This window comes from Zingiber officinale, chromosome 8B (genome assembly GCF_018446385.1).
Source record: "Zingiber officinale cultivar Zhangliang chromosome 8B, Zo_v1.1, whole genome shotgun sequence".
In the NCBI taxonomy this organism is placed as follows: Eukaryota; Viridiplantae; Streptophyta; class Magnoliopsida; order Zingiberales; family Zingiberaceae; genus Zingiber; species Zingiber officinale.
In genome coordinates this window covers 52,007,123-52,032,804 of record NC_056001.1, presented here as the reverse complement: position 1 = coordinate 52,032,804, position 25,682 = coordinate 52,007,123, and positions in this window count along the sequence as shown.

Sequence of the window (25,682 nt, the reverse complement as noted above, 5' to 3'; positions counted from 1 at the left end):
ACATTAAAAATAAGAGAAATATTGAAAAATAACTTTGAAATAATCTCTCAGAGACATAATTTTAAATTTTGAATAACTTTGAAATAATAATTTAAATTTTGAAAAACTGTAATTTTGTGATTAATAAAGCAATTTGGAAAAAATAATTTTAAAATAATTTTTAATTGTTAAAAAATTCTAAATTTTTTTGTAACAGTGAAATAGACATATCCAAAGTGTTGGTGCAAGTTGCACTAACGGTCTAACTCAGGTTTTGATGAATGACAAGTAAGTTAAGTTAGGTGTTGGTGTGATCTAACCACATTACTAAGTATGCAGGAAATTAGCCAGATAGGTCAACAGGTCAATCGAATATCTAGTACGAAGTCCAGATAGGTCAATGAGCCAACCAGATATCTGGTAAGAAGTCCAGCTAGGTCAACAGATCGACCGGATAGCTGGTGCAAAGTCCAGCTAGGTCAATGTGCCAATCGGATAGCTGGTGCAAAGTCCAGCTAGGTCAACGGGTCGACTGGATAGCTGGTCCAAAGTCTAGCTAGGTCAACGAGCCGACCGGATAGAAGGTGCGAAGTCCAGATAGGTCGACGGACTGACCGAATATCTAGCAGGAATTCCAGTTGGATCTGCGGATCGAACAACTGGCGAAATGGTAAGTAAAGGTAAGTCACTCGAGGAGAGTGACTAAGTGAGGACGCGTCTCGATTGAGGGGATAGTAGGCATTGATCTAGGTTAGGTCCATTTCAGATCTCTAATTTGAGACCTTGACTAGTTTCTAGTCCTGGGAGGACAGAAACTCAGCTGCAAAGCTGTTGCACCCGACGACTGTTCCGAGGACTTCTGATCGTGGCCGGCAGACTGACACCAATACACGAACAAGCCAGTTTAATCCTAAGTGTCGGTAACATTTTTGTACTTAAATTCTTCAAATGGGAAGTGCAGTCTGTTGCACTTCTCCGATCTTAGTTGTACTTGATTTCCTCTTCTGGAGGTACCGAAAGAGGTTTTTAGTGAATTACCCATCGATAGGTCCGTGGGACCTGGATCTTGGATTAGGAGTCGTCGAAGGCTCCGAACCAAGTACATCCGCTGGTGTTTTCTTATATTATTCTTTTGAAGTTTTTCGCTGCATATACTTGTTTCTTTAAAAATGAAAAAGACCAACTTTCTAAAGTTCCTTTTAGTTATTTGTTTTCTTTTAATAATCTTTTATTATCATTTTCTTTTAATACATTTATTTAATTAGTCAAGTCGTGAGCATAGAACGACAATCATCATCCCAATCAATTAACTGATCAATTGGGAAGCGAAGTCGTGAACATAGAACGGTCTCCAATTGATCAGCCGATCGATTGGGCATGCCAATCGATCAACCGATCGATTGGGCACCTACAATTGATCAACCGATCGATTGGGGGGGGGGGGTTGGAAATAGCGTGTGACGCAAGAAAGCTGATTCGATCAATCGATCGATTCAGGCTTTTCCAGCGAAGAGCACAGAGGCGCTTTGAATCGATCAGCCGATCTATTTAAGCCTCCCCAATCAATTGGGATATGACCGTTGCGCAAGATGCAGGTTTTCGACGGCCGAGATCGCTGGGATCTAACATGACAATCAATTGGGAGGAGCCCCAATTGATTGGAAGCCCTAGAAGAGCAAATATAAAGGCGACGAAGCGTTCAAACATTGTAACCTTTCTTCTCCAGCTCACGCGATCTTCTTCGACACTCACCACAAGTTCTTGGAAGCTCTTGGGGACAGGTGTTGTTGCACTTCTAAGGTTCAAGAGGCGTTCTTCAACAACAAGGTCAAGCAAGGAGAGGTTTTTCTTTTGTATACTTGTAGTTCCTTCTTGCGTGTGTTGTATCTTATTGTGTGAGTCTTGTACGAGGTTTCTCCATCTCCAGTAGTTACCGAAAAGGAGTATTTTTCATAGTGGAGAGCGTGTCGTATGTAAATCCTTGGATTAGTCATCTCATCTTGAGGTGGATATCAAGTAAATCTACGTGTTAGCGTTGTGAGTCTTGTTTCGAATATTTCCGCTGCATATCAACAACACCGAAGCAAGCAAACAAAGCGCGACAAGCTATTCACCCCCCCTCTCAAATTACAAATCGACGCTAACAAGTAGTATCAGAGTGAGGTCGCTCTTTACCAGAATCATCGCCGGAAAGGGTAAAGAGCTAGAGGGAGAAGAAGTTGAAGTAAATTTCAGCAAGTCAAAGACTTTATCAAAGGATCAACTTCAAGATGGAATTCCAAGATGGACTCGGATTTGACACAAGGGTACCTCCACCATTCACAATGACAAGCTTTGATTCTTGGAAATCAAGAATCGAAAATTTTCTTATGATGGAGATAGAGCAATGGTTTGCTCTAATGAAAGACTTTTAAGCTCCAATGGATTCAAAAGGCAAAATCCTCAAGAAAATCAAATGGAGCAATGAGCAAATTCAAAAGTGCCAAGCAAATGACAAGGTAACCAAATTATTGGTTAGTTTGTTGCCAAGCATAATCTTGAGAAGATAGGAGAATTTGAAGATGTCAAAAAGTTTTGGAGCAAATTGGCAAAGATTCATGAAGTACCCTCCACTACACCAAACCAAGAAGAATCCAAAGAGGGTGACTCTTTGGATCAAGCTCAAGAGAAAGAGGACTTCAAAGTTGAGAGATGCTCAACTTCCAAAGAAGAAGTCCAAGAAGCTTCATCCTCGAAGGAGTGCAACCAAAAGAGCAAAGAGGGAGCATACTCTTTGTTTCATGTGCAAGAGGATGAAGATGAAGAGGTCTCCACCTCTAGGATTGAGGGGGAGCATCATTCACTGACACCGGAGCAAGAAGAGGCTTCCACCTTCGGGTCAAATGAAGAAAAAGAAGATGGTGCCACCTCCACAAATCAAGAAAACTCAAATGGAGGATCATGTGCCACCCTTACAAGCAAAGGTACAACAATTTCAAATTTAAATAATAAAAATCATATTATATATTTTGAGTGTAGGAAAAAAAGACACTACAAGAGTAAGTGTCCCAAATTGGCCAAGAAGAAGGGCCAAGTGGCACATAAGGGCAAGGAGAAGCCCAAGGAGGCCACCCCTGTGACAAAGAAGAGCAAGAAACACAGTGTGCTTCTCTTGCAATCAAAAGAGCATTACCGTAGTCAATGTCCTAAGGGGAAGAAATTGACTAAGCTAAAAGGAGGAAGCTCAAGTCAAGGGGGAGCTCTCAAGAGAAAACCCAAGGTATCATTTATCGAGCCTATTCCTTTAAGTAATGATAAAAAGCATGCTAGGAATAGTTTATATCATTTTAATGCTATTTATCATGAAAATAAGAAGCATGATAGAATTAAGAAAAAGCATGTAGCTTATCATACTAAAACTGACACACCTAGGGTTAGAAAGGTAGATAACAATTTAGGTAAAAATTTTAAGGACTTTAGATATAAGCCTAGAAGTAGAAATGCTCAAGGATTTTATGAAAAATAAAAATCTATGGATTTATGGGAAGAAAATCAAGTCTTGAGGTCAAGGTTTGATAAAATGAAAAAGTTCATAAAAAGAATGGAAAATATTCTAAAAGGGAAAAATGAGCATAACCAAGGCTTAGGAACACAAAAGCCATCAAATGACCGTAGAGGTTTGTGATACAAACCTAAGGCCAAGAAGAATATGGCGCTTCATATCATAGGGTTCCATGTAGTTATGGAACCAACCCTAAGTCTAGGGGTCAAATACGAAGGATTCAGTCAGCTCACTAGCTGAGCATATTGTGAGCCCCTCAACCCACCGGCTTCATATTCCTTTTTGGTATTTTGTATCATGGAAGATATTCTATATGCAAACCATACACTAGAAGCTTCAGGGATTGCGCATCCATTTTGATAAAAGTGTTAGAGCATCTTTACGGTCTATCTTTTTTGAGAAGTGCTTTGAGATTCGTGCATAAACAAACATAGCACTATAAAAGAAGGTCTCCATCTACAGATGCAGGTACGCGATACGACGCTACACAACTTTAGATACTCATAGCTACTGTTCATTTACGGTTACGTTCATCATCTTCAATCGAATTACTGACTTGAGCGTCGAAGGTTTTATGCCAGGACTCCTCCCTGGCATGGTTGCTAATGCTCCTTTTGATATGCAAGACCGCTCGGAGTCACTTTCTGTTGAATTAGAGTCTTCAAGTAATTAATATTAGAGCTCCTTTTTCAGCCAACCATCTTCTCCACTTTTGGACCGGATCAATGATGTTAATTGATAAAATACACTGCTTTAAAACTTAAGTGGCTAGGTTGCATGACACATAGGTCTTTGAAGCTAGTAAATATAATTGACCTATGTTTCAAATAAATGCAGATCCAAAAGAGTTAAAAGAATTGAGATCAAGCAAGGCTATTATTCTAACTCGTTACAAAAGTGAAAAATGTCAAGGCACAAATGGCACAACTACAGACTTGTAATAATAAAAAATTAATGACAAGAAAAGTAGAATCAACAGAGAGAAGCTCCAGTAGATAGACCATGAAAAGAAAGAAAACAAATCTACTATATTGAAATATAAGCATGGGTATCTACCTAACTGGTCTATTGAGAAATAAACCTTCACTACAACAAAAACCCTCATAGACATCAGTTTTCAACCGATGTCTATTACATTTTTGACCAATGTCTATGAAGGCGATGTAAAAGGTCTGCCATTTTAGACATCGGGTTAAAACCGGTGTAGTATCACTTAACGACATCGGGTGTAAAACCGATGTAATATCAATATTGTTTAACGACACAAATCCGATTTCCAAAATAGTGAAAAACCAATATTATCACCAAGCAAATCATAAAATTAAGTTAATATTATTAATTCACTAATAAAATCACAAATAAAATTGCACCGATGTATCTAAACACACCATGTCAATATCCATATAACCAACACATAAATATTCTTCTTACAACATAAGAAGATAATTGATATTGTGCACATCAAGTCAGTATCCACAAATTACACATAACTATTCTTCTTACAACATCAAAAGGTAATAGATAGTACACAAATATGTTTCTTATTGGTGCCAACGTTATCCTTCTTGCTCTGTGCAGAGATTTAACTAAATCTTCTCCAGTAGTTTTATTTGTTAATAGATAATTCTCTTTATCTATTACTGGATGGGCACCTCTGCTTGTTTGATGTCCTGAGGGTGACAACTGATTGATGATTCTTTGTTAAGGAGGCCTCCATCTTAAAGGAGCCACTGGAGGCTTTGGAAACTTTGCAACATTCTTCTTGGTTGTCCTCTCACCATTTAATTGATTCTCCAGTTCTCTTACCTGAATAGAATAAAATAGTCAATATGGATATAAAGCAGTTTGTTGCTTATATAAGGGAAATTAAAGATGCTGTAAATTCTACTCAAATAGAGATTGAAAATGAGATAAGTAACCTTTTGCTGGTAATTTTTACTTGTTTGCTCAGCTTCTTTGATCTGCACATTTGAAATAATATGTTAAAGTGCATGAAGCAAGGTCAATGACAAAGCTCTCATGGATGCAACTAAAATGGCAAGTACTGAAGTCCCCTCCAATAGCACAAGTGTGAATAGCAATGTTCAGAGCATCAACAACTCATTGATTCATGAGAGTTCTTGCATCCAAGAAGATCCAGGAGTTCACATGATCTTCTCTACTAAACCAACTAAATTTGCAAATTCAAATGATGAAGTAAGACCAATCCAGTCCCTGTAGAGTGCATTTCAAACGGAGCCGGCTCAATCACTCACCAACCAACATAATATCAGAAAGGGGAATGCCTGAGACCCTTTAGCTAGCATATCAGAGAAATTTCTATGTTGTAATTGATCTGGTTCTCAATATAGCATTGATGAGAAAAAAATTTATGACATTTACATATGTCTGTCCATGCTTGCACTTTGTTTTGTAGAATGGAGAGTAGCAATTTGCATACTTAATCGTAAAGCAATTGTTTAAATTGATTGTTTTATTATGTGAGATGCACAGATGCACTTATTCCAATATTTTTTTAAGTGAAGGCCAATGGCCTGCCCATATTAACAATTTGTGTGTGTGTATGCAAATTACACTAGAACTTTAGTAACACCACTTTCAGTTATTGATCAGATGATGATGGTGAACCATTTTGTCTAACTCAATTTTAAGGTGGATAATTTTGACAGTGCATTAAAGCATATGACATGCATGCGTCAGATGATTAAGATTTGATGAATATTAACACTCCGTCCACAAAAATCTAGAAAAATGAGACATAAGGACATAAATAGTAGTGAGAAAACAAATACATTGGTGTACCTCTATTTGACAATAATTCATTCAAATGACAATGAGCATTAGAAGGAACCTATATGGAATATGTGGGTTCTTGGAGGCAAGAGCAGAGATCACATCTCCCAAAGCTGATAGAACCTATATGGAATATGTGGGTTCTTTACCTCCTTTTCAAGCATACTAGAGTACCTTGACAATACAAACTAAATCAGATAAACAGAAGTAGTTTTTTTTTTTATGTATAAGATCCTATATCACTGATATCAAGATGTTCAAGTCTAAAAAGGATATGTGATTCACATCCTGTTTTCACAACATCAAAAAGCTAAAAGAGAAAAATAAATCAAAAGTATTTTGCCAATATGGTTCAATTTTCTTCCTGTAGATAATGCATGCCATTTGAAATTTAATCACAAACAGGGTGGATATACAAACAAGATCACAATTCAAGTCATTGGATGTGAATATAGTAACAGCAATATAGCTCAACCACAATGAAACGTCACCAAAATAACAAAAGCAATCTAGCTCAACTCACAATGAAACTTATACTCATAAGACAAAAAGGTAATTTAATAATATCAAAATCAAACCAAATCATGAGAAAAGGCTCAAATAAGATTAAAGCATAATTAAGATTAACCCAAACCTAAAATTAACTTGGATTCATCCTACAATAAATCAAAATTGATCTAAAAATCTCTACTGAAAGTCCTAATCTAAGTGTGCCTTGAGTGACCCTCCATATTGATAATCCATTCAAATCGAAGCTTCTCATACTAAGGAATATAACAAAACCTGCAAACTGAATCCAAAATAAATAAACTATTTGGTATTCAATTTAGGGAGTAAGAGTTCACAATTCAGCCTGATGACATAACTAGCCCATCAAGGGATACAGAGTGTGATTATATCCACTGTAGAATTTATATGCTTTCAGGACCACACCGCATCTTCTCACAAATTTTCCATAGAAAAAATATGGAAAGGAGAGAATTAGAAAAACCTGAACATCGAGCATACAGGTTATACAGTCCTATGTCATGCGAATGAGACTAGAAAATGCAATTAATAAACTGGAAATCAGAAAAGCAAGAGTTACATTTAGAAGCCAAGACATTATAACTTTGCCACGTGCTCAAGAAAGACTCAATTCCAGATGCAATCTATAAGATCCTCATGTATCTAAAACTAATACCAGAAAAGGGATTATATTTCAGAAAATCAACAAACAAAAGCATTAAGATATACAAAATTAGAGTAAAAAAATGCCAAGTTAGGCTAGAAAGCCAAAGAGATAATACTATGGACCTGATTAAGAAATTCATCATGCCAATTATCAAGAGTGTCAAATGATCTTTGGACATTAACATCATAGACCAAGACGCAGCAGTCAACTCCTCTGTAGAATGCAACACCAAGACTCTGGAATCTTTCTTGTCCTGCAGTATCCCAAATCTAGACCACAAAATGATGCACAATTCAAGCACAAAATGAAGGAACCAATAAGTGTTAGGATGTATACTAAAAGCCTAGATTTTGGTATAAACATTTATCTAGAAATAAGAATCACATTGGTCAAATGTCTACATTTACGATAAATGTAGTTGCTCAATTAATTTATATTGTAGATAACATGGTGTGTGGTGTCACACACAGAAGATCATGTTATCAGTTCCTTATAAATTATAAACAGTAGCTCACAACCAAGATGGAAAAGAACAAACCATTGGAAGGTCGTAGTGTAATTAGGTGTTAGTTTATCTTAACTATATAATTACACTAGTACACTTACAGTGTATTGAGTAGGACCATTTGAGGTCGTTCCTATTATACTGACTTTATGAAGGAACAAAGACCTCAGTTATTATGGAAGTGTGTGCTCTTAATCATAATATAATAACAAGCACATATATTTGATATTTATTTCTTTAATTTATCAATGGGTGAGATTTAGTTCGATAAATCAATAAGCCCGATAAGTTGGGAAATGATATCACCTATAGTGTGTGTTGTTGATTATAGAAGGAAACTGTGTCCTAGTGATCTAGGTTGAGAATGTCCCCAAGAGGAGCTCATAAGGATTGTCATGTTAAACCCTGCAGGTGGACTTAGTCCGACATGACGATGAAGTTGAGTGGTACTACTCTTGGAGCTAGATATTAATTAAGTGAGTTGTCAGTAACTTACTTAATTAGTGGATATTTGTTATCTTAAACACAGGGAGACTAACACACTCATAATAAGAAGGAGCCCAAAATGTAATTTGGGATTGGTGCGGTAGTTCAATAATAGTTCTATAGTGGAATGAATTATTATTGATAAAATTAAGTTGTGTGTTCGGGGCGAACACGGGATGCTTAATTTTATCGGGAGACCAAAACCAATTCCTCCTCTCGGTCCCTATCGTAGCCTCTTAATTATAGAGTACTATACCCACCTATACGCAGCTTCTTACCCATCCCATAGGTGCACAATTCAAGCACAAAATGAAGGAACCAATAAGTGTTAGGATGTATACTAAAAGCCTAGATTTTGGTATAAACATTTATCTAGAAATAAGAATCACATTGGTCAAATGTCTACATTTACGATAAATGTAGTTGCTCAATTAATTTATATTGTAGATAACATGGTGTGTGGTGTCACACACAGAAGATCATGTTATCGGTTCCTTATAAATTATAAACAGTAGCTCACAACCAAGATGGAAAAGAACAAACCATTGGAAGGTCGTAGTGTAATTAGGTGTTAGTTTATCTTAACTATATAATTACACTAGTACACTTACAGTGTATTGAGTAGGACCATTTGAGGTCGTTCCTATTATACTGACTTTATGAAGGAACAAAGACCTCAGTTATTATGGAAGTGTGTGCTCTTAATCATAATATAATAACAAGCACATATATTTGATATTTATTTCTTTAATTTATCAATGGGTGAGATTTAGTTCGATAAATCAATAAGCCCGATAAGTTGGGAAATGATATCACCTATAGTGTGTGTTGTTGATTATAGAAGGAAACCGTGTCCTAGTGATCTAGGTTGAGAATGTCCCCAAGAGGAGCTCATAAGGATTGTCATGTTAAACCCTGCAGGTGGACTTAGTCCGACATGACGATGAAGTTGAGTGGTACTACTCTTGGAGCTAGATATTAATTAAGTGAGTTGTCAGTAACTTACTTAATTAGTGGATATTTGTTATCTTAAACACAGGGAGACTAACACACTCATAATAAGAAGGAGCCCAAAATGTAATTTGGGATTGGTGCGGTAGTTCAATAATAGTTCTATAGTGGAATGAATTATTATTGATAAAATTAAGTTGTGTGTTCGGGGCGAACACGGGATGCTTAATTTTATCGGGAGACCAAAACCAATTCCTCCTCTCGGTCCCTATCGTAGCCTCTTAATTATAGAGTACTATACCCACCTATACGCAGCTTCTTACCCATCCCATAGGTGTCGACCAAGCTAGCTTGGAGACCAAGCTAGGGCCGGCCAAAGTTTGGTTCATGGGTGCTTCAAGGTGGCCGGCCCTAGCCTGGGTTCAAACTTGGTGTGGTCGACCCAAATTAAAATAAAAGGATTTTTATTTTTTAAAAATTTTCTTATGTGGATAACATGATTTAAAAGAGAGTTTAAAAATTTAAATCTTTCCTTTTATAAGATGCTACAAAAGATTAAGAGAAGAGCTAAATCTCTTTCCTTATTTGTAGATTGAAAGGTTGATTTTAATTTTGGCAAAAACTTTCCTTTTAACCATGTTCATGATTTAAAAGAAAGTTTAAAAAATTAATAATTCTCTTTTATTAGTTTCTACAAAAGATTAAGAAAATATTTGATATCTTTTCTTATTTGTAGATTGAAAGGAGATTTTAATTTTTAGAGATAACTTTCCGGAAATTATCCACATGTTTAAAGAAAGATTTAATTTATAAAATTTCCTTTTAACCAATCATGAAGGGATAAAAATTATTGGAGAAATTTTTTATAAAATTTCCGGAAGCAAATAAGGAAGTTTTAATTTGTGTTTAAAATTTTTATTTGCTTGGAGATTTGGTGTGGCCGACCATTATAGTAATGAGAAGAAAAATTATTTTTAATTAAATTTTCCTTTTCATGGCAAAAGAATTAAGGAAGTTTTTATTAAAATTTCCTTATTTGCCAAGACCAAGGATTATAAAAGAGGAGGTAGAGGAGCCTTCATGTGTGAAAAAACCTCTATTCTTTTCCTCCCTCTCTTCCTTGGTTTTGGTGGCCGGCCCTATTTCTCTCCTCTCCTCTTGTTGGCCGAAACCTATCTTCTTGGTGGAGCTCTTGTTTGTGGCCGGATCAAGGAAGGAGAAGAAGAAGAGAAAGCAAGCCTCGTCTCTAGCATCCCTTGGAGCATTGGTGGTGGCCGAAATTCTTCATCCTTGAAGAAATTTATTGTGGCCAAAATCTAGAAGAAAGAAGGAAGGTGGAAAGGTGGTTCTCATCTCGGAAGATCGTTGCCCACACAACGTCCGAGGTTAAAAGAGGAATACGGTAGAAGATCAAGAGGTTTTTGTCTTCAAAAGAAAGGTATAACTAGTAATATTTTTCCGCATCATGCTAGTTTTATTTCTTTGTAAAAATACCAAATACAAGAGGCATGCGATTCTAGTATTTCGAATTTATTTTCGATGATGTGTTCTTTTGTTTTTCTTTTTCCTTGTGATTTGATTATTTTTTTTTGGTTGACCTAAAGTTATTTAAGGAAATTAAATATTAGCTTTCCTTAAAAGGCTTTGTCTAGTCGGTGGTGGTTGCTCCCATATCCAAGAAGGCCATGTGCCTCGCCACGTCAGTACTGGAAGCCAATTTTGGAAATTAATATTTAATAGAATTAATAACCTAGGTGATTTGGATCGAAAGTGTTAAGTTCCGCAGGAGATCCAAGTCTAAATCTAAAAGAACAAATAAATTAAACTTTGGATCAAACGTGTTAAGTTCCGCAGGCGATCCAAGTTTAATTTAAAAAAACACATGGTAGCTAGGAAAAGGTTCAGATCTTTGTACAAAATTTTTTTGTACAGTGGAACCATTAGGTTTTTCGAGTAGCATCCAACAATTGGTATCAGAGCTAGGATTTTACCTCTGTGTATTTGGTATTAGTTTAATTATGCACATGTCATACATAATTTAGGCAGGTTAATAGTAGGATGTGCTAACTTTGTGGATGCAGGATCCAACTATTATGACTTATAGTTATTATGTGTGTGATTGGACCCTTGGACATGTCAAGGGCATTTTATTCTGTGTGCATTATTGTATTATAAAATACAGCAGGAGCTGTATTTAGTTTTATTAGGATTTTATTTTTGATCTAGTTACATGTACATTCCTTTTATGGAATATAGGATCGATGGATGTAAATTTTATTTTATGTTCGATCTAGTTTACATGTACATTTCTTCGAGGAATATAGGATCGAAAAATGTAAAATTTTATTTATGTCGCGGATCGAATCTTGCAAGGCGTGGAACCTTTTGAGGACCAGAGGCGCAGCGGAACAAGGAGCAAGATGGATGCGACAACTAGACCCGGTGGCGGTGGCCAAAGATGACAGCAGCTAGGGTTGGCGACACACGGAGGACAGCAATAGATAAAAGCCATAATAGTTGAAAATTAATTTTTCTATTTATTGCTTTTTATGCTGTGTTGTGTGTGCTTGTTAGTATGCATGCTAAGTAGGCTAGCATAGTCAAAATTCCTCACTTTAAATAACTAAGTGGGAGAGGGATTTATTTTTAAATAAATTCCACGGTCTCCATTACTAGTTTATAAGTGATGCAACAAGCTTGCGCGTTGGCTCTGAGTGACTTCCTCCATATCGGATGAGCTTGTTTGCAGATCACTAGCTTAAACTTTCATTTTGGATGACTATAGGAAGTTAATTAAGAGCGTGTGATCTTCCCCATCGGAAGGGGCACAATCTTATTAATGGACTTAGTGTCAAGTAATGGTATACACTTAGGCACGTCTAATAGTATCCTCCCCATCAGAGTCACTGCTATTGTTTGTGTGACCGAAGAAAACCAACTATTAATTTGTCAAATAAATAAGTTGACAAGATAATAAAATTAAAAACTCCTCTTACAAATGTTTGATTTTGTATACGTCCACACTATCGTGGCATACAAAATTCACGGTGTTTGAGGTAATTTTATTTTGTCATAAAGATTTATTGACAAGATAATTAATGGGTAAAATCCTCCTCTTACAAATGTTTAAATTTTGTATACGTCCACACTATGGTGGCATGCAAAATTTACGGTGTTTGAGGTGTTGGTGAATTTAAATAATATTGTTTGAGGAATCAATGTTATTTTAAATTCAAAAAGTTTTGACCAAATATTTGATCAAAGACAGATCAACTATTAATTTTATTCGTCATAAAGTAAAGTTGACGAGATAATAAAATTAATGGATAAAATATCTTTTTTGATTTTGTATACGTCCACACTATCGTGGCATACAAAATTCATAGGGATTTTAAAAGAATTGATTTTGACCAAATATTTTTGTGATTCTTAGGATTTAAAATGTTTGTCAATCCCCTAGTTGTTATACTATAGAAAAGACTTAGTAGTCCCAATTGTAATGATTGGAAATAGGACTTGGACATTAAGGTAGACTGTCTTCTTAGAACTAAGAACAATTTAGGTGTATTTAATTCATTAGTTGAAACATGTCTAGTGGTGTTATCTACCAGAACCTGGAGTGTAGATACAGATGCCATTAATCATGTCTGCAATTCATTGCAGGATTCCAGGAAACCCGACAACTAAATGAAAATAAAAAACACCGTCCACATGGGCATTACTGCAAAAATAACAGCTGTTGCAGTGGGAGAGGTTTATTCTCTAATAGGAATAAAATATGGATTATTAGAAATTGTCTTTACATACTAAGTTTAGAAAGAACCTTATTTCAGTTTCTAAACTATTATAGAATAGATATTGTGTCTATTTTGATAACAAAGTTGTTATCAAGAAAAATAGGGAAGTTATCTATTCTGGTATGTTGGTTGACAATTTATAATCCAATAACTCCCACGATGCAACAAATGGAAATTAGTAACACATCTTCTAACTTTAAGAGAAAGCAACCTTCGGAAATGAACCAATTATATCTTTGGCATCTAAAGCTAGGTTATATTAACTTAAGTAGGATTCATTGGTAGCTGATGAACTTTTGGGTTCATTAGTAGTGGAAATCTTTCCAACCTGCGAGTCTTACTTGGAAGGAAAAATAACCAAGAAGCTTTTAAGTCTAAGGGGTATGGAGCCAAAGATATGTTGGAGTTGGTTCATTCTGATTTGTGTGATCCTATGATTATCCAGGCAAGAGGTAGTATCGAATATTTCATCTATTTTATAGATAACTATTCAAGATACAAATACATTTACTTAATGTGCTACAAGACTAAGTATTTTGATTAGTTCAAAGAGTACAAGGCTGATGCGGAGAAACGTCAAAGTAAAAGTATCAAGACACTACGGTGAGATCGTAGTGGCAAGTACCTCTTGGGAGAATTTAGGAGTCACTTATCAAAAGTAGGGATTCAATCCAAACTAACTGCACCTGGTACACCCCTACAGAATGGTGTAGAAAAAGGAAGGTATAGGACTCTTATGGAAATAAGTAGATTGATGATGAGTTACCAAATTCATTTTAAGGATATACTCTGGAAACAGAAGTGAACATAGTACCTTCCAAAGTCAGAACTCTCTACTCATATAGAATTGCTAAATAGGCATAAGCCTATTTTGAAGCATATTCAGATTCGGGTAGTCCAACACATATGCTGAAGAGAGACAATGATAAGTTGGACAGGAATTCACTTGTTTGTAAGTTATCCTAGAGAAATGAAAGTAGGTTTATAGTCTTAAAAAACAGAAGGTCATTGTTAGCATTAATGATCGATTTTTGGAAAAGGACTATAAACCACAAGCCCATAAGTAAATTTGTTCTTAAAAAAATTATAAAGGACATGTCTAATCTAGTACCAACTGTACAAGATGAAATATCACAAGAAACTGCAACACGTATCACAATTGATACACAATTATAGACAGTACATCATCATAGTGGGAGGGTTGTCAAACAACCAAAAGGATTCATGTTTTGGGAAAGTTTTTGGACTTGATCCCAAATGAACATGAGTCTGATCCCGGAAATATGATGAAGCACTCCAAAATAAAGATGCAGCATCTTGGCAAAGAGCAATGAATACAGAATTAGAATATAAGTATTCTAATCAAATCTGGAAGCTTGTAGAACCACCAGATGGTGTAAAAGCCATTGGGTGAAAATATGTCTACAATAGGAAAAGATGGATAGACAGGAAGGTGGAAACTTTCAAAGCAAGGCTTGATGAAAAAGGAAACTTTTTCACTGGTAGTCATGCTTAAGTCTATCCGGATTCTTTTATCTATTTAGCAAGTGGATGTCAAGACAACATTCCTTAATGGAAGTCTTGAAGAAAGTATCCATACAAAATAACCAGAAGGGTTCATTGCAAAGGGCAAAGAGCATTTTGTGTGCAAGCTCAATCAGTCTATGGACTGAGGCAAAGCTTCAAGGTCTTGGAACATCCGGTTTATCAAAGGAATCCTGACCTATGGATTTATTTAGTAACCGGATAAGTCTTGTGTATACAAAAGGTGTGATGGAAACGTGGTGATATTTCTTGTACTATACGTAGATAACATTTTTGGTAGTTGGAAATAATATCAAAATATTGTCAGAAGTAAGGGTATGGTTGTCCAAACAATTTGATATGAAGGACTTGGGAGAATGAATATATTCTTGGGATCAAAGTAATAAGGGATCGCAAGAAAAGAATATTTTAATTATCCCAAGCTTCATATATCGAAAAAAAAATCCTTGCTCATTTTAAGCATGCAAAACTCCAAGAAAGGTTTCTTACCTTTTTAGCATGGAGTAACTTTATCTAAAGAAATGTCTCCGTAGACATCAAAGGAGATAAAGGACATGTAGGCAGTTCCTTATTCTTCGGCTGTGGGAAGCCTAATGTATGCAATGCTGTGTACGAGACTGGATATCTATTTTGCCGTGAGCATAGTTATTAGATATCAAAGCAACTCTGGACAAGGACATTGATCTGCGGTAAAGCATATATTGAAGTACCTTAGAGGCACTTGAGATTACATGCTAGCTTATAAGGCAGATAATTTGTTTCCTGTGGGTTGCATGGATTTTAACATCCAATCGGAAAGGGACAATAGTAAGTCAACCTCGGGGTTTTGTGTTTACTTTAGGAGGTAAAGTCATAACTATAGAAGAGTGATAAGCATAGGTGTTTTTTCTGGACTCTACCATAGAAGCTTAGTATATGGCAACCCTCTGAGGTAGACATAAAAGCTGAATGACTCAATAACCTCAAGATAGATTTAGATATGATTTCTGGTTTGTCCAAAGATTATTACAATTTATTGTAATAATATTGGTGCAGTAGCAAACTCGAAGAAACCATAAGTCTATAAGGCAAGTAAACACAATAGAGCGCAAGTACCACCCAATACAAACGAGAAAAAGTTGTTGCTGCCTAGATTGCATCAGATGATGACCTATAGATCTTTTCACTAAGGCCCTTAAGGCAAGACTTTTGAAATGTTGGGAATCAGATGTATGGCAGCAGATATGGCAGCTTAGTCTTTTAGTATAAGTGGGAGATTGTTAGGATGTATACTAAAAGCCTAGCTTTTGGTATAAATATTTATCTAGAAATAAGAATCACATTGGTCAAATGTCTACATTTATGATAAATGTAGTTGCTCAATGAATTTATATTGTAGATAACATGGTGTGTGGTGTCACACACAGAAGATCATGTTATCGGTTCCTTATAAATTATAAACAGTAGCTCACGACCAAGATGGAAAGGAACAAACCATTGGAAGGTCGTAGTGTAATTAGGTGTTAGTTTATCTTAACTATATAATTACACTAGTACACTTAGAGTGTATTGAGTATAACCATTTGAGGTCGTTCCTTTTATACTAACTTTATGAAGGAACAAAGACCTCAGTTATTATGGAAGTGTGTGCTCTTAATCCTAATGTAATAACAAGCACATATATTTGATAATTATTTCTTTAATTTATCAATGGGTGAGATTTAGTTCGATAAATCAATAAGCCCGATAAGTTGGGAAATGATATCACTTATAGTGTGTGTTGTTGATTATAGAAGGAAACTGTGTCCTAGTGATCTAGGTTGAGAATGTCCCCAAGAGGAGCTCATAAGGATTGTCATGTTAAACCCTGCAGGTGGACTTAGTCCGACATGATGATGAAGTTGAGTGGTACTACTCTTGGAGCTAGATATTAATTAAGTGAGTTGTCAGCAACTTACTTAATTAGTGGACATTTGTTATCTTAAACATAGGGAGACTAACACACTCATAATAAGAAGGAGCCCAAAATATAATTTGGGATTGGTGCGGTAGTTCAATAATAGTTCTCTAGTGGAATGAATTATTATTGATAAAATTAAGTTGTGCGTTCGGGGCGAACACGGGATGCTCAATTTTATCGGGAGACCAAAACCAATTCCTCCTCTCGGTCCCTATCGTAGCCTCTTAATTATAGAGTACTATACCCACCTATACGCAGCTTCTTACCCATCCCATAGGGGCCGGCCAAGCTAGCTTGGAGACCAAGCTAGGGCCGGCCAAAGTTTGGTTCATGGGTGCTTCAAGGTGGCCGACCCTAGCTTGGGTTCAAACTTGGTGTGGTCGACCCAAATTAAAATAAAAGGATTTTTATTTTTTAAAATTTTTCTTATGTGGATAACATGATTTAAAAGAGAGTTTAAAATTTTAAATATTTCCTTTTATAAGATGCTACAAAAGATTAAGAGAAGAGCTAAATCTCTTTCCTTATTTGTAGATTGAAAGGTTGATTTTAATTTTGGTAAAAACTTTCCTTTTAACCATGTTCATGATTTAAAAGAAAGTTTAAAAAATTAATAATTCTCTTTTATTAGTTTCTACAAAAGATCAAGAAAATATTTGATATCTTTTCTTATTTGTAGATTGAAAGGAGATTTTAATTTTTAGAGATAACTTTCCGGAAATTATCCACATGTTTAAAGAAAGATTTAATTTATAAAATTTCCTTTTAACCAATCATGAAGGGATAAAAATTATTGGAAAATTTTTTTATAAAATTTCTGGAAGAAAATAAGGAAGTTTTAATTTGTGTTTAAAATTTTTATTTGCTTGGAGATTTGGTGTGGCCGGCCATTATAGTAATGAGAAGAAAAATTATTTTTAATTAAATAAATTTTTCCTTTTCATGGAAAAAGAATTAAGGAAGTTTTTATTAAAATTTTCTTATTTGCCAAGACCAAGGATTATAAAAGAGGAGGTAGAGAAGCCTTCATGTGTGAAAAAACCTCTATTCTTTTCCTTCCTCTCTTCCTTGGTTTTGGTGGTCGGTCCTATTTCTCTCCTCTCCTCTTGTTGGCCGAAACCTATCTTCTTGGTGGAGCTCTTGTTTGTGGCCGAATCAAGGAAGGAGAAGAAGAAGAGAAAGCAAGCCTCGTCTCTAGCATCCCTTGGAGCATTGGTGGTGGCCGAAATTCTTCATCCTTGAAGAAATTTATTGTGGCCGAAATCTAGAAGAAAGAAGGAAGGTGGAAAGGTGGTTCTCATCTCGGAAGATCGTTGCCCACACAACGTCCGAGGTTAAAAGAGGAATACGGTAGAAGATCAAGAGGTTTTTGTCTTCAAAAGAAAGGTATAACTAGTAATATTTTTCCGCATCATGCTAGTTTTATTTCTTTGTAAAAATACCAAATACAAGAGGCATGCGATTCTAGTATTTCGAATTTATTTTCGATGATGTGTTCTTTTGTTTTTCTTTTTCCTTGTGATTTGATTGTTTTTTTTTGGTTGACCTAAAGTTATTTAAGGAAATTAAATATTAGCTTTCCTTAAAAGGCTTTGTCTAGTCGGTGGTGGTTGCTCCCATATCCAAGAAGGTCATGTGCCTCGCCACGTCAGTACTGGAAGCCAATTTTGGAAATTAATATTTAATAGAATTAATAACCTAGGTGATTTGGATCGAAAGTGTTAAGTTCCGCAGGAGATCCAAGTCTAAATCTAAAAGAACAAATAAATTAAACTTTGGATCAAACGTGTTAAGTTCCGCAGGCGATCCAAGTTTAATTTAAAAGAACACATGGTAGCTAGGAAAAGGTTCAGATCTTTGTATAAAATTTTTTGTACAGTGGAACCATTAGGTTTTCTGAGTAGCATCCAACAATAAGAAGCTTGCCAATGGTTCGTTCAATTTCAAACTCACCTGCAAGGTAACGAGTCTGTCATTAACTAGAATTTCCTTGGTGACAAAATCAGCGCCAATGGTGACCTTATACTGCTGCGTGAACTTTTTGTGCACATATCTAATGGTGAGGTTTAAGAGACCACTAAATGCAGATAGAAGGCTACACAACAATTAGACCATGAAGAAATTGTTCCATAACGACCCATAAGCACCATAAATCCGAGATCAGAAACTCGCTTATCTCTGGTTTGTAGTGAAATAACAAGGGGAGTACAATTCTAGGTAATTGGCATTTCATGTTTACGGAAAAAAAAAGACAAATAAAAGAAAAAAATAGTCCAGATCAGTAATTATCAAATGTAAAGGATACCTCAGATTTACAGAGACGACAAACAAAGAGGATGATGAAGGATACTGGTTCATCAGCGACGTCTTTCCAACACTACACATCAAAACAAATAAACCAAATAAGAGTTAGCCAAAACCGAGATCAGTAGGGCAAATGACGACACGAAGCCTGTCCTACAAGTTTAGATCGAAACCCTAAACCGAGATCAGTAGGGCAAATGAAACAATCTACTGAAAACATCATGACGAACAACGATAGGAGCATGGAGAAGGAAGATTTACCTCGATGAACGAGTTCTCGACGCCGAAATAACAAGAGCTGAGGGTGAGACAACCAAAATCCGCGACGAGCGGTGGGCTGGAATTGGGATCATTTATAATCAAACACAACAGAATAAGGCTGAGAGAAGGGGCGTCGATCTAGGAAGGGGAAGAGGGAGATGAGGCTGAGAGAGATGGTCGGACGGCCAGCGGCGAGGAGGAAAGTAGTGGTGGCGTCGCGACGGTATACGGTGGACGGCGCGATATAGGTTTAGGTTTGAAGGGAAGAGTGAAGTGTTGTAAATTTTGGCTAAGTATTGGTGGGAAAATTATATTATTTTATTTTGGTTCATAGACACCGGGTTTTAAAAATCGCTGTTAAAATCGGTGTCTATTAACGAAAAAGGCGCTCATAGACATCGCCTAAAAAATTGATGTCTATGAGCGAAAACCTGCGCTCATAGACACCGGTTTTTAGAAAAATCGGTGTAAAATACTCAAAAACATCGGTTTTTGCTTAAAATCGTTGTTGTTCCACCGATGTCTATGAGGGTTTTTCTTGTAGTGAAAACATCTCAATCAATTGGGAACCTTCCCAATCGGTTCAGAATACTGTGCTTCATGAAAAACTAGCTCTCAATCGATTGACCAATTGATTGGATTGACCTTAATTGATTATCCAATCGATTAACGTACCTTCTATAATGTGTTTCACGAATCAATTGATTACCTGATCGATTGACCCTCCTAATTGATTACACAATTGATTGGTAAGTAGTAAAAGTGTAGAGCTCTAAACGAGCTTCATTTTGCATCTGAGATTGCCTCATTCTGGTATCCGAGTAAAAAGTTATGATCTTTGAAAGTTTGCTATGTTAGAACTTCCTTGTTTCATGCCAACTCTCTGTTGGACTTTCGATAGCCAAGTGTCTAGTCAACTTTTGAACTACTTGGACTTTCTCTTAGCCAACTTCCCATTGGACTTTCGATCACCAAGTATATTCCTCCTTGACTCACTTGAATTTTTCTCTTGTCTAACCTCCAGCTAGGACTAGTCATTTAGTAGACATCCACTCTGCCTATCCTCAGTTAGGACTTTCCCTTGCCTAACCGCAGTTAAAGCTTTCTTTGCCAATGTACGATCCTCCTTGACCCATTCAGACTTTCCTTTGTCTAACCCTCGATGTAGGACTTTGTCTTGCCTAACCTCTAGTTAAAACTTCTGTTCGCCTAATCTCTAGTTAGGGTTTTCCTTTGCCTAACCTCCCGTTAGGACTTTCCTAGCCAAGTATCCGGTCCTCCATGACCTACTTGACTTTTCTCTCACATATTTTCTGTTGTGACCAAAAAGTAGCTAAAGGGGGGGGGGGGGGGTGAATAGCTTGTCGCGTGCTTCTTGGTTGGCGTTGTTTGTTTCTTCAAAGATGTGCAGCGGAAATGTACAAGAAATAAAATACAACGCTAACAAATGGATTTTACTTGGTATCCACCTCACAAGAGGTGACTAATCCAAGGATCCACACACTCACACACCCTCCACTATGAAACACACTCCTCTACGCTAACTACCGAAGGTGGAGAAGCCTTTACAAACTCTCAATACAAGAAGAAAGGAAAGGATATGAAATACAAGCAAAAGCTTACAATAAACTCTAACCCTAACTTCTCTTCTTGCTTTTGATCCGCCTCTTGACTTGGAAGAAACTCCAAGAATCTTTAAGAACTGGCGATCTGAACTTGAGAGAGAGCTGTGGAGTCGCTGGTGAAGATCGGAGATGAATCGTGTAAGCACTGCTGAAGGAAACGCTCGCCTGCAGCTAAATACGACGCCAACGGTCAGATCCCGATCGATTGGATTGCTCCCAATCGATCGGGGAGGCTTTGGATCGATCAACCGATCGATCCAGAATGTCTCTGTGCTCTCTAGAATAGCCTGGATTGATCGGCTGATCGATCCAGGGCTTATCGCGCACAAACAATAGCTCCCAATCGATCCACTAATCGATTGGGACCTCTGGATCGATCCACGGATCAATCCAAAGGGGTTCTGTTCGTGGGGACTCACCCGATCGATTAGCTGATCGATTGGGCATGATCCAATCGACCGGCTGATCGATCCAGATCTTCTGGATCGATCGGCTGATCAATCCAGATCTACTGGATCGATCGGCTGATCGATCCAGATCTGCTGGATCAATCGGCTGATCGATCCAGATCTGCTGGATCAATCGGCTGATCAATCCAGATCTTGGTTTTTTCCCCAAAAGCAAGTCCAAAGCCCCCTAAACCAACATCCAGTCAACCATGACTTGTTGGTACATAAAACCTAGCATCCGGTCACCCTTGACCAGCTAGGACTCTCTCACCAAGTGTCTGGTCAATCCCTTTGACCCACTTGGACTTTTCTCCTCTTGTCAAGTATCCGGTCAATCCCTTTGACCTACTTGGACTTTCACCAGATGTCTGATCAACCGTGACCCATCTGGATTTTCCCGTACCTGGCTTCACTCACCAGGACTTCCCTTCTACCTAGCTTCACTCAATAGGTCTTCTCATCTGCCTAGCTTCACTCACCAGGACTTTCACCTAGCTTCACTCACTAGAATTTCCTTCTGCCTGGCTTCACTCAACAGGACTTTCACCTAGTTTCACTCACTAGGATTTTCAGTCAAGTATTCAGTCGACCTTGACCTACTTGACTCTCCTTCACAATCTCCCCACATGAACAATTGCACATGTAATGTTCATGTGTTGTCTACAAATATTGTCAAACATCGAAACCAAATCATCAAGACTCGAGCTTGACTCACTTCAAGCCCAGTCAAACAGGCCAACCTTGACCTAGGGAATATTGCACCAACAATCTCCCCCTTTTTGATGTTTGACAATACCACATGTTAAGTTAGGAAATTAGGCTAATCACATAGCCTCAACTCCCTTCATGCCAATATCTGAATGATGGTTCCCTCCATTCTTCTCCTTTTCTAGAGGGCAAACTCCCCCTTTAGGTACTGGAGGCCTAACTTAACCATGCATTCTCCCCCTATTGGCACACATCATAAACATGCCCCCATCTTTGGGCACACATCAACCACAACCTCTCCCCCTGAAGAGTTGTTTATCGTTGTTCACAACTTCACTCGTTGTGATCAACACGATAATAAAGATCTCATACCCTTCATTATCATCAATGCTCACCCTTGAGCATTAACCACTTGAATAACCCAAATGAAGGTCCCATACCCTTCATTTTTTATCGAAAGCTCATCCACGAGCAAACTCCACTTAAACAATGAGGATATCCACTCCCCATTAATTTCAATGCCCAACCTTGAGCATTTTCTCTAGAAGAAGGTTAACCACCTCCCAAGGTGTATGAAAAATAATTTTCATGTCCTTAAAGAGTAACTCCCCCTAAAGACATGGTCGCACCTTCTGTCATTGCACCAACAATGACTTGGAATCCCTAAACCTTTAGGAAACCCAAATTTAGAAGTTTTGAGGTTCAAACATTCAATATTGAAACCAAACCTCAACCTAAACTTCAATTTAGTCTTCCCCAACCAATCCATCTTTGTTTTCAACATGAAAACACTCTTTTTATGTATACAAATGTATTTTGATGGGTTTGGAATGGTTACCTCGACTAAACCTGGTTTGAAATGCTGAAATCAGGCTTTCCCAGCCAAAATCAGCTTCCTCAATCGATTGGAGTTGGGTCCCAATCTATTGAACTGCTTTGAATTGATCCACTGATCGATTCAGCCAGTCTGGATCGATCAACTGATCGATCCAGCGAGCTTCTTCTCGCGAGAATAGCCTTCTCAATCGATCAGCCGATCGATTGAGACACTCCAATCGATCGGGTGATCGATTGGAGTTCTGATAGTTGCTGAAATTCCATTTCAGTCAACTTCAGAAACCCCTAGAAAAATCTACAAAAATCCAAAAATTGTGAAAATTTGGGTAGACATTATTTAGGGCATATATTATCATGAAAAAATAATTTTATAAGAAATACTTCATATTTTCCAAGATTGACACAAACTAGAGAACTTGCAAAAACTTTAGTGTTTTCTTCAAGTTTGTGTCTAACTATTCAATTGTAATTACTATCAAAAGATAGCCTTCACCAAGGTTTTCCAAAATCATTTTAAAAACATTTTCAAAACCAATATCCCACCATGTTCCTTGGGCTTAATGCACATGACTTGTACATTAGCTTTCCCAATGATGGGAAAACACATAACTATGTGTTTTGATGAATTTAAAACTCAAAAGAATGCACTAAATCAACATCTTGAGTTTTGTTCATTATCCTAACATCTCACTTGTATCTAATGTGCACGAAAACACATACAAGTCACCTTATGGGTCTTTGTGAGATGTAAAGTTTGGTCTTGCCCTTATCTAGGGATCATGCATATCTATCTAGGCATTTTGAGTGGTAAACATCCACCAAGGATGTTACTTGTTGATTCCACTTGTTTATAAATGTCATTTATTTATACCACTTGTTTATAAATGCCAGTCCTTAATTTTAAGGAAATAAATATAATGCATGATAATGTTATGGCATACATCAAAATGAAAATAGCTTTCAAAAGACAGATTCCTATAACTACATGATTTATGTATGACATGACATGGTATTTTTGTATTTTTCATAATAAGTCATGAATGAAAACTACAAAACTAAATATGATGTCATGGCATATAGTGAGTAAACAATTATGGCAAGGTTTAGCATAAATAAAATACCTAGATTACCTATCTAAGTATCCTTGATCTTAGCTAACTTAAAATTAAACCTAGATTGCCCTCTAAACACTCCAAGAAAATGCCAAAATTATGCCAATTGAAATTAAACTTATTCTTCAAATGTTGGCATATTTCATTCTTCCACAAGAGTAGTACTTTTAAATTAAGGCTTAGATTGACCTTAAATTTCCTAAGAACATACCAAACTCCCAACTTGGTAGTTCTTATGTTTTTCCCAATTTGTTTCACTTAAAATATCATCCAATTTATCAAATTGTGACACATTTTACTCTTCCCAAGAGTAAGCAATAAATCTATTTCATTTTCAAAGGTTAATAATAACCTTGAAAATGCTCCTTGAGTGTCAATTTCTTCAAAGTTGGGTTAACTACCCTTCTTCTTAGAGTTGACACTCTCTAACCCATCTATGGGGTAGAGAAGATGCTCCTAGGAACCCAAAATCTATTGGTGCTCCTTGGATGCTCTAGGTATTCACTAGGGATAACTTCCCTAGACACCTTCCTAGTGACCTTGTTTGACTTCTTAGAAACCTTGGTCACTTTTTCTAGGTCAACTCTAGGGATTTCTTCCCTTGTGACCTTCTTAGTGACTTTCTTTGACTTCTTAGAAGTCTTAGTCACATTTGTTGTTGCAAAGATACTTCTAGGAATAACTTCCCTTGTATCCTTGACTTGACCCTTAGACTTAGAGTTAGTTCCATAGCTATATGGAACCCTATGATAGGAAATTACATCCTTCTTGGCCTTTGGTTTGTATCCCAAACCTCTATGGCCATTGGATGACTTTGATACTCCTAGCCCTAGATTTTTACCCATAGACTCTTGTGTTTCTTTTTCGATTTTTCTAAGGGTCCTCTCTAATTTGTCAAGTCTTGACCTCAAGACTTGATTTTCCTTCTATAATTTTTCAACCTTAGGTTTTTCACTAAAACCTAGATTTTTCTTCTTTTTAGGTAAATACCTAGAATCCTTAGGGTTCTTGCCTAAATTCCTATCTACCTTTCTAAACTTAGGTTGAGAGGTTTTAGCATGATAAGCTACATGATTTTCTTTAATTTTATCATGCCTCCTATTTTCATGGTAAATAACATTAAAATGATATAAGTTAGAACTAGCATGCTTTTTACCATTATTTAAGGAGGTAGGCTCAATAAAAGTTACCTTTCTTTTTTACCTTGGAGACTCCCCCTTGAATTGTGCTCCTCCTTGAGCCTTGACCACCTTCTTCCCCTTAGGGCATTGGCTTCGGTAATGCCCCTTTTGATTGCAAGAGAAACACACAATGTGCTCCTTGCTCTTCTTTGTTCTGGGAGTGGTCTCTTTAAGCTTCTCCTTGCCCTTTTGTGCCACTTGGCCCTTCTTCTTGACCAATTTAGGGCATTTTCTCTTGCAATGCTCATGTTCCCTACATTCAAAGCATATGATATGATTTTTATTATTAAATGAACTATTTATACATTCTTGTGTAGGGGTGGCTTCTTCTCCTTTGGATCCGGATGCGGAGGCTTCCTCTTGATCCAATGATGATTCTCCTCCAATAGATATGTCTTGATTTGTGGAGGTGGAAGCTCCTTTATCCTCTTCTCTTCTTGACCCGGATGTGGAGACTTCTCCTTCTACTTGATCCGGTGTCACCAAAAGTTGCTC